This window comes from Moschus berezovskii, chromosome 7, assembly GCF_049115385.1.
Source record: "Moschus berezovskii isolate FMDL1 chromosome 7, NW_MosBer_1.0, whole genome shotgun sequence".
NCBI classification, from domain to species: Eukaryota; Metazoa; Chordata; class Mammalia; order Artiodactyla; family Moschidae; genus Moschus; species Moschus berezovskii.
The window spans coordinates 120244468-120255218 of NC_142466.1; positions in this window are offsets into that span (position 1 = coordinate 120244468).

Below are 10751 nucleotides of genomic sequence, written 5' to 3' on the forward strand. Positions count from 1 at the left end.
TAACTATATTCTAATGAGACACAAGATAACATATGGGAAAAGATTTAAACACAACGCATGTAATAAATATGTTAGAAAAAACTTGAAGGATTTTTAACCTGAAAGTTGAAGTGGCACTGATGAGTAATCTGTATGTTTAATGTAGGTATGAATAGCCTTCATAAATGAGGCATAATAAAACCTCAAAGCCTTGCAAGTGTTTTCTGTAAAACAAGGAATCGATCTGAAGGACAATGGATCCACTGAGATGAGTTTGCTTGACACCTACTGGTTTCACAAAATAAAATAGGGCCATTGTTTCTGGCCCTTAGCTAGCTTTGCTCACAGAAAAATAATGTGATTTCGATGTACTGGAAGCAAGACAACCGACTGTAGATTTAGTATCAAGTGGTGGTTGGGAGTCTGGATGGAGTAATGTTACCAGGAAAGTGAGTTTACTTCTTGGTGGGTGCTGAGCCAGAAGATACAACCCAGCCAAAGCTCATGGGAAGGGAAAGTGTATTACTTGCAGAGCTATGGAGTACACCATGGGGCTTTCCAGAGCAATATCTCTCTAAACCACAAAGTTGGGGAAGCTTTAATCTGTGGGTACAGACATGTTCAGGCTTCCGTGGTGGCTCAGATGGCAAACAATCTGCCCACAGTTGAAGACCCAGGTTCAATCCCTAAGTGGGGAAGATCACCAGAGGAAGGCGGGGCAGTCCACTCCAGTATTCTTGCCTGGAGAATCCCATGGACAGAAGAGCCTGGTGGTCCATAGGGTTGCAAAGAGTCAGACATGAGTGTCTAACACATTAACTTTACAGGCATGTTCATTAAGGGTCTTGGGCTGTGGCAGACTCTAAGCTTCAGTTGACGGAAGTCTTGTGAGTCAGAACCAGTCACCATTAGTTAGTTAGTTCAGTCGCTCAGTCGTGTCCGACTCTCCGCGACCCCATGAATCACAGCACGCCAGGCCTCCTGTCCATCACCAACTCCCGGAGTTCACTCAAACTCATGTCCACAGAGTCGGTGATGCCATCCAGCCATCTCATTCTCGGTCGTCCCCTTCTCCTCCCATCCCCAACCTTTCCCAGCATCAGAGTTTTTTCCAGTGAGTCAACTCGTCGCATGAGGTGGCCAAAGTATTGCAGTTTCAGCTTTAGCATCAGTCCTTCCAATGAACACCCAGGATCGATCTCCCTTAGAATGGACTGGTTGGATCTCCTTGCGGTACAAGGGACTCTCAAGAGTCTTCTCCAACACCACAGTTCAAAAGCATCAATTCTTCGGCGATCAGCTTTCTTCACAGTCCAACTCTCACATCCATACATGACCACGGGAAAAACCATAGCCTTGACTAGACGGACCTTTATGATAGGTTATCATGAAAACATAGTAAAGAAATGCATGATTGTTGCAGATTGAGTCAGGACCTCTCCACTGATAAGAATTACTTGAGAGTTACTCGTCATCTACTTCTGGTGCAAAGAAGCATAGCCCTTAAATATGTAGAGTTCTCTGTTGTAAATGTCCTTCACAAAAGGGCAATTGCTACTTAGTTTCCTGAGATTTCTGGGTTTTTTTTTTCTTTTTTAAAGTTAGACTGAAATAATCCTTATGCCAGAGAGGCATATTTTGGGGTGGCATATTCTACTCATCTTATGTATGTAACCCACTTTGCTTATGCTTTCATCAATTGAAGGATATCCTGGTTTTTTTTTTTCAATTTTTTAGCTATTATGAATAGTGCTGCTATGCATAATTGTATCCTTGTTTGAATTTGGGATAAGTTTTCAAAGCAGCTGACAACACTGAACACATGATTGTTGGATCCAGTGTCTTGGATTTGGAGAACACTGCCCAGCTGTGATATAAAGTGGCCGTACACACATCCCACCAGCAGTGAGGGGGACTTCTTGTTCCTCATCCTCCAGCAGTGGATATTGTCATGTATATGGAGTTTAGTAGTCCTGATAAGTGTGGTGTGATACTTCATGATTTTAACTCAATGTTCCCTAGTTGACAACACTGAACACATGATTGTTGGATCAGTGTTTTGGCTTTGGAGAACACTGCCCAGCTGTGTTATAAAGTGGCCGTACACACATCCCACCAGCAGTGAGGGGGACTTCTTGTTCCTCATCCTCCAGCAGGGGATATTGTCATGTATATGGAGTTTAGTAGTCCTGATAAGTGTGGTGTGATACCTCATGATTTTAACTCAATGTTCCCTAGTTCAGTTCAGGTCAGTGCTCAGTCGTGTCTGACTCATTGCGACCCCATGGACTGCAGCACGCCAGGCCTCCCTGTCTATCACCAACTCCCAGAGCTTGCTCAATTCATGTCCATCGAGTCAGTGATTCCATCCAACCATTTCATCCTCTGTTGTCCCCTTCTCCTCCCATCTTCAATCTTTCCCAGCATCAGGGTCTTTTCAAATGAGTCAGTTCTTCGCATCAGGAGGCCAAAAATTTGGAGCTTCAGCTTCAGCATCAATCCTTCCAATGACTATTCAGGACTGATTTCCTTTAGGAATGACTGGTTTGATCTCCTTGCAGTCCAAGGGACTCTCAGGAGTCTTCTCCAACACCACAGTTCAAAAGCATCAATTCTTTGGCAGTCAGCTTTCTTTATGACCCAACTCTCACATCCATACATGACTAACTGGAAAAACCATAGCTTTGACTAGATGGACCTTGGTCAGCAAAGTAATGTCTCTGCTTTTTAATATGTTGTGTAGGTTGAGCATAGCTTTTCTTCCAAGGCACAAGCATCTTTTAATTTCATGGCTGCAGTCACCATGTGCAGTGATTTTGGAGCCCAAGAAAACAAAGTTTCTCACTGTTTCCATTGTTTCCCCATCTATTTGCCATGAAGTGATGGGACTGGATGCCATGATCTTAGTTTTTTAAACGTTGGCTTTTAAGCCTACTTTTGCACTCTCCTCTTTCACTTTCATCAAGAGGCTCTTTAGTTCCTCTTCACTTTCTGCCATAAGGGTGGTGTCATCTGCATCTCTGAGTTTATTGTTATTTCTCCTGGCAATCTTGATTCCAGCTTGTGCTTCATCCAGCCCGGCATTTCTCGTGATGTACTCTGCATGTAAGTTAAATAAGCAGGGTAGCAATATAGTCTTGACATACTTCTTTCCCAGTTTGGGATCAGTCCAGTGATCCATGTCCGGTTCTAACTGTTGCTTCTTGACCGGGATAAGGTTTTGCAGGAGGCAGATAAGGTGGTCTCGTATTCCCATCTGCTTAAGAATTTTCCACAGTTTGTTGTGATTCACACAGTCAAAGGCTTTAGCATGGTCAATGAAGCAGAAGTAGATGTTTTTCTGGAATTCTCTTGTTTGTTTATGATCCAGCAGCTGTTGGCAATTTGATCTCTGGTACCTCTGCCTTTTCTAAATCCAGCTTGAACATCTGGAGTTCTTGGTTCACGGACTGTTGAAGCCTTGCTTGGAGAATTTTGAGCATTACTTTGCTAGCATGTGATATCAGTGCAGCTGTGTGGTAGTTTGAACATTCTTTGGCATTGTCCTTCTTTGGGATTGGAATGAAAACGGACCTTTTCCAGCCCTGTGGACACTGCTGAGTTTTCCAAATTTGCTGGCATATTGAGTGCAGCACTTTCACAGCATCATCTTTCAGGATTTCAAATAGCTCAGCTGGAATCCCATCACCTTCACTAGCTTTGTTCATAGCAATGCTTCCTAAGGCCCAGTTGACTTCACACTCTCGGATGTCTGGCTCTAGGTGAGTGATCAAATCATCTGGGTCATTAAGATCTTTTTTGTACAGTTCTGTCTATTCTTGGTTATCTGGGTCATTAAGATCTTTTTTGTACAGTTCTGTCTATTCTTGCTGCCTCTTCTTAGTTTCTTCTGCTTCCGTTAGGTCTATACCATTTCTGTCCTTTATTGAGCCCATCTTTGCATGAAATGTTCCCTTGGTATCTCTAATTTTTTTTGCACATATTCGAGTATTTTAACTGGGATGGGTGGAGAATGTTCAGGAGCAGCTAGCCTAGGGATCAGGCAGCGTTTACTTCAAGATGCCACTGCATGGTCCCCCAGCTTCCCACTGAGGAGCCTCCTTGTGGGAGTGGGGGTGGGGGGTTGGGAGGGTGGAAGGGCTACTGTCTGCACGTAAGTCCCCACCCCCAACCATCTTCAGAATTGCTCATTGGTGTAGCAAGCATCCTAATTGGGTTTTCACCTGTGTAACTGGTGGGTTCTTAATAAGCAATGTGAACAGTGACACTAAATGTCCTCAGTCAGGACTAGATACTTACTACGCCACAAACAGGTGTAAGAACCTGGGGAGGCATATGCAGTCAGTACCACTAGGGACAGCGTTCAGACTTGACCCCTCATGTTGGGTTCCAGCCACTGCTTTAGCATTTCTGAGGGCCCAGTGCTGACTCTAAGGTTCTGTAATCCAGCCTCCATCTTCCTTTAGTGAGACCCACACTTCTAGGATCCTACAGAGCAGGGCCTGTGTGAGTTCTCTGTGGCTTCTCTAACAAACGACCACATGTTGGGTGATTTAAAGCAACAGGAGTTCATCCTCCCCCAGTCCTGGAGACCAAACACCTGAGATCAAGGTGGCGCAGGGCTGAGGTCCCTCCAGAGGCTCCAGGATAGGGTCCTTCCTGCATTCTCCAGCTTTGGGGCTCCAGGGGTCCCGGGGCTTGTGGCCCCCTACCTCCCACCTCTGCCTCTATCTTCACGAGGCTTCTTGTCTGTGTCCTCTTTCATCTCTTATAAGGACTCTGTCATGGATTGAAGGTCAGCCTAACCCTAGATGACCTTACCTTGAGATCCTTAACTCCATCTACAAAGACCGTTTTCCCAGATACGGCCCTTTTCCCGTGTTCTTGGGGGGACACATCTTTTGGGGCCACCGTTCACCCCATTATCTGTGTATAAAGTAACCCTTATTTTAGGAGATCACCACAGGCCAGTATAGATGGGCACAGATGGAGGCCACACACGTGGAGTCTGGAGAGAATGAGGATGCTGGAGTCACCTGGAACGGATCAAGGCCTTGCTTCCTCAGGTGAGGGGAATCACAGGGAAGAGCGGGGCATAGTCCTGTTCAGGCTTCAGAAAGACCATGTTGGGTGGGCTGTGAGACGCACCGTGAGGGCAGGGAGCTTTGTAGGGCCTGATGGAGGGATTAGGTTTGGACCGTGGGTGTAGAGGGGAATTAGTGTGGGGGTTGGCCATATGCCCTGGAGAAGGAGCTGACAGTCCCTCGGGCACAAGGAACTGGGGACCAAACTTGAGTCCACACACCTGAGTGCAGTGAAGCCAGTCGCCTGACGCCAGTGGCAGTAAAGGAAAGTGCGGCATTACTTGTAAAGGCACCGATACGTGGAGACAGGTAACTCGTGCTCTAAACCCTGTTTCAGGAAAGCAGTTTTTCAGGCCACATGAGGGAGGGGGTCACCGAGTATGTGATTCGCTGGTGCGCGGTTCTCTGGTTGGTGAGGTAACAGGCGGCCAACCTCACAAATCCTCAGGCACTGGACACCCTGGGGATGACGTGTTCATGCTCATCAAGTAGTTAACTTCTGCCACTCACTGGGGCTTTTAGCAGCTGTAAAACAACTCCCTGAGTGTGCCTCAGATACTGTTATCTCCATACTTCAGAGAGGAGCTACAGCAGAGGATAAGGGACGGGGTCTGTCCTGGGAGGGCCCCATAGGCTCCTGCTCGGTTACACCAGATGTCTGGGCTCAGCAGCTGGAGAAGTTGGGGCTGCCTCCTGGGTGTGGAGAGCAGCAGAATTGCAGTCCTTGAGGGGCCTGTTAGTCCCCAGGATGAGATGGGGAGGCCGTGGATGGACAGATGCACCTGGCCTGGGAGAGGGGTGAAGGCTGGAAATGTCACTGGACTCATTGCAGGGAGGAAGGGGAAAGGCCAGGAGCGGGCAGAAGGGTTATAGCACCTATGTGCAGGTGATGGTGGTCCTGTCGGACACAACTCAGAGCCAGAAGGAGTGGTGGTCAGGGGCTCAGCTTCATCCTCTTGTTCTCTGCTTATCTGTAACTTCCCACTCCTGCAGCGAGGAGCCTGGCCCCCACCATTTGCACTTGTCAGCTCTTTTCTCCTCTTCAGATTACATGTACAGTGGCCTCAGAATTGCTAGCTATTGCACTCTGGAAACATCTCTATAAAATGAAGCCCAGTGTTTATGTGCAGGCCATTTTGCCTTTTGTGTATCAGTTCATTCATTTCCAAAGTCAACACATTTTGCCCCATCTCCTACAGTGAGATATCTTTTTCGTGCATTTCTCATGTGGCTAGGTTTTGTTGCATTGTGTATTCTGTCCTGTGACTCTCCTACACTCTATATAACTATACTTGAATAGATTGTTTGATCCCTTGAGCTATACAAATCGATGAGCGTAGACAAAGGCATAGTGACAGGTGTCCATCCTAAAGCATCACAGGGAGCAGATGGTCTGCTTATCATCTATGTAGCTTTGCTTTTCCTAGAAGGTCATAAATGAGGTCATACTGTGTGCTGTCTCTCCAGACTGTATCCTTTCACTGAGTGATATACACGTGAGATTTAACCATGCTTTTCAAGGTTTGGTGGCTCGTTCCTTACTACTGATGAGTAATACTCCATTGAATGTATATGGGAGGAAAAACAATTTTCACTCTGCCTTCCATAATAAAAGACAAATTACCAGGAGAAAAAACAGAAGCATACCTCCTCTATGCTTCCCTGGTGGCTTTGTGGTAAAGAATCTGCCTGTAATACAGGAGACCTAGGCTCAATCCCTGAGTTGGGAAGATCCCCTAGAGAAGGAAATGGCAACCCACTCCAGTATTCTTGCCTGAGGAATCCCATGGACGGAGGAGTCTGGCGGGCTACAGTCCGTGGGGTCGCAAAGAGGCGAACACGACTTAGTGACTAAAACAACAAATAGCTTCTGTATACAGGGGAGCTACCAAAGAAACCTGAGCTGAAACCCTGAAATGCCCAAAGTCATCACTTTAAATGCCATCTTCAACTAAAAACAAGACGCTGAAGAATGGGAGAGGCCCATTATGGAAGGTAATTACACAAAACACAGTAAAGAAGGGTATGATTGTTTATAGATTTAAGTCGGGACCTCTCCATTGATAAGTTACTTGAGTTGTAATTATCCTTTTATTTCTGGTCAAACAGGGACAACCCTTAAATGCAGAGATTTCTCTGTTGTAAATGTCCATCACGAAACGGCAATTGCTACTTAGTTTACTGAGAGGCTTCTTCTTTTTTTTTTTTTCATGGAAGTGGACTTAAGCAATCCTCACAGCAGAGAGGCATATTTTGGGGTGGCATGTTCTACTTGCTTTGACATGGATATGCCCCAATTTGATTATGCATTCATCTATTGAAGGATACCCTGATTACTTCAAGCTTTTAACTATTATGCATAGTGCTGCTGTGCCTAAGTTCATCTTTGTTTGCATTTGGTCATGGATTTTTCAAAGCAGTTTCCTACATACTGGAAGTACTATTGTTGGATCCCAAGGTGAGGTTTGTTTAGCTTTGGAGAAAACTGCCCAGCTGTGTTACAAGGTGGCTGTGCATGCATCCCACCAGCAGTGAGGGAGCGTTCCTGCTATTCCTCAGCCTCCAGCTATTGGTACTGGCATATATTTAGAGTTTAGCAGCCTAATATGTGTAGTGTGATAGCTTGTGACTTTAATTTGTAATTCCCAAATTAAAAGATGCTTACTCCTTGGAAGGAAAGTTATGACCAACCTAGATAGCATATTGAAAAGCAGAGACATTACTTTGCCAACAAAGGTCCGTCTAGTCAAGGCTATGGTTTTTCCAGTGGTCATGTATGGATGTGAGAGTTGGACTGTGAAGAAAGCTGATCGCCGAAGAATTGATGCTTTAGAACTGTGGTGCTGGAGAAGACTCTTGAGAGTCCCTTGGACTGCAAGGAGATCCAACCAGTCCATTCTAAAGGAGATCAGTCCTGGGTGTTCATTGGAAGCACTGATGCTTAAGCTGAGGCTCAAATACTTTGGCCACCTCATGCGACGAGTTGACTCACTGGAAAAGACTCTGATGCTGGGAAAGGTTGGGGGCAGGAGAAGGGGACGACAGAGAATGAGATGGCTGGACGGCATCACCGACTCGATGGAGGTGAGTTTGAGAGAACTCCGGGAGTTGGTGATGGACAGGGAGGCCAGGCGTGCTGTGATTCATGGGGTCACAAAGAGTCGGACACGACTGAGCAACTGAACTGAACTGAATGGTGTATGATGTTGAGTGTGTTTCTGTCTTGTACTGTCTGTATAACTTTTTTTTGGCTGGGTGTCTGTTCAGATCTTCACTTATTGTTTACAGGGTCGTTCAAGAGGTCTTTGTCTATTTTGTGTCCACATCCTGTATCAGATATGAATTTTGCAAATATTTTTCTCCCAGTGTGTGGCTTGTATTTTGATTTTCTGAATGAGGTCTTTCAGAATAGACATCTTTATTTCTATGAAGTCCACAATATTTTTCTTTTGTGGACTGACGGCTTGTGTGTTAAAACTCAAAGCTCATGATATACAGGCCAAACCCAGGATCTTGTAGATTTTCTATGTTTAGGTCCACAATTTTGATAGTTTCAAAATTTAAATATCTGTTAATAAATTTGAGTGAATTTGGTGACTACATTTCATTCTACACAATTTCAAGTTAATTATTCCTTAACTATTTTGGAGAAGTTTTGGATATTGGCAATATTTCAGTCCGAATTTCCATAGTTTAATGGACCTAGCAGAACTGCCCTGAGGGGCGGAGTCTCCGCTTGGCTGCGCGAGTGAGGGAGGCTTGATCTGCAGTTCTCATTGGCTGGCAGGAGCGCGGAGCCCGCCTCCCGCCCCGCCCCCACCCCAAGCGGAGTTCCAGCTCTGACGGAGCGCCTGGCTGCGTGTGGCTGCAGACGGGAGTCTGGTCTCCTCAGGACCCACTGGGGCTTCAGCTTCGGGACGTTGTGGGTTCAGTTCAGGCTGACAGGCGTCTGGTCTTTTCAGGACCCACTGGGATTTCAGCTTTGGGACATTGTGGGGTTCAGTTCAGGGAGACGGAAGTCTGGCCACTGACGACCCACTGGGGCTTCTGCTTTGGGACATTGTGGGGTTCAGCTTAAGCTGGCGGGAGTCTGGTCTCAGGACCCACTGGGGTTTCATCTTTGATACATTTTGGGGTTCAATCCAGGGTGATGGGAGTCTGGCCCCTCAGGACCCATTAGGGCTTTGGCTTTGAGATATTGTGGGGTTAGTTCAGGCTGATGGGAGTCTGGTCTCATAAGGACCTGCTGGTGTTTCAGCTCTGGGATTTTGTGGGGTTCAGTTCAGGCTGACAGAAGTCTGGTTTCCTCAGGACCTGCAGGGAGATGGTGCCGCTGAAGGAAAAGGTGAGGAAAATTGGGAAGAAACTTTCTGTGTGTGGCTGTTGCTGAGTGTCTGTCTTCAGAGGAGCCAGGACAGTTAGGACTTGATGTTTGTCTGTGGTATAGAATGGTGTCCAGTGTTGTTCCTTGGTGTGTGGTGTCCATTTTCCCCAGCAGGGCTTATTGAGGGGACTGTCCTTTCCTGGGTGTGTGTTCTTAGCTCCTTTCTTGTAAACTGATTACCATGAACCTGCATGGGCTCTCTGGTATCTGTGCCTGCTTCTGATACACTTCCACACGTCTTGTGGTGCCTTTAGGTGCGTAATGTAGATTGAAGTCAGGGATGGAGATGCTGCCAGCCTGTTCTCCTTTCTCAGGGTCACTTTGGCTCTTCTGGGTCCTTTGTGGTTACACACGGATGTTAACATTGTTTTTGTTTCTGTGAAAAATGTCAATGAGATGTTGGTAGTGATTGCATGAATGTGTACGTTACTTTGGTTAGCATGGAGGTTTTAATGATATTGTCACACATGAGCATGGGATATCTTTTCATCTGTTCAGTTCAATTGAGCTCTCTGTCTTGCAGTTTTTAGCTTGCAGCTCTTTCAAGTCCTTGGTTAAATTTCTAGCTTTGGGGGGATGCAATTGTACAGGGGATTATTTTCTTACTTTCTCTTTCTGGTAATTCATTATTAGTGTAGAAAATCACACATGATCTTGCAGTTCTACTGATTTATTTTTTGGCCATGCAACTCAGCATGTTGGATCTTAGTTCCCTGACCAAGGATTAAACCTATACCCCCTGCAGTGGATGTGCAGAATCTTCACCACTGGACTGCCAGGGAAGTCCCTGAATTCACTTTATGTTCTGACAGTTGCTTTGGTGTAGTGTTACATGCAAAACTAGAATTCAGACATCTCATAGTTTCAGTTCCATCAGGGCTATCCACAGCACTCAAGGCATGGTGGCTACTCTTCGTACGGTGACTTTTAATACCATGTGGACTGCTGCTGCTGCTGCTGCTAAGTCACTTCAGTCGTGTCCGACTCTGTGTGACCCCATAGGCGGAAGCCCACCAGGCTCCCCCTTCCCTGGGATTCTCCAGGCAAGAACACTGGAGTGGGTTGCCATTTCCTTCTCCAATGTGTGAAAGTGAAAAGTGAAAGTGAAATCGCTCAGTCGTGTCTGACCCTTAGCGACCCCACAGACTGCAGCCTACCAGGCTCCTCCATCCATGGGATTTTCTAGGCAAGAGTACTGGAGTGGCTTGCCATTGCCTTCTCCAACTACTACAAGGCAATTAGCATCACTACTTTAGTTGACTTTGGTCTGGTTAAGTCTTGGCCTTTATTGCAATGTTTGATGC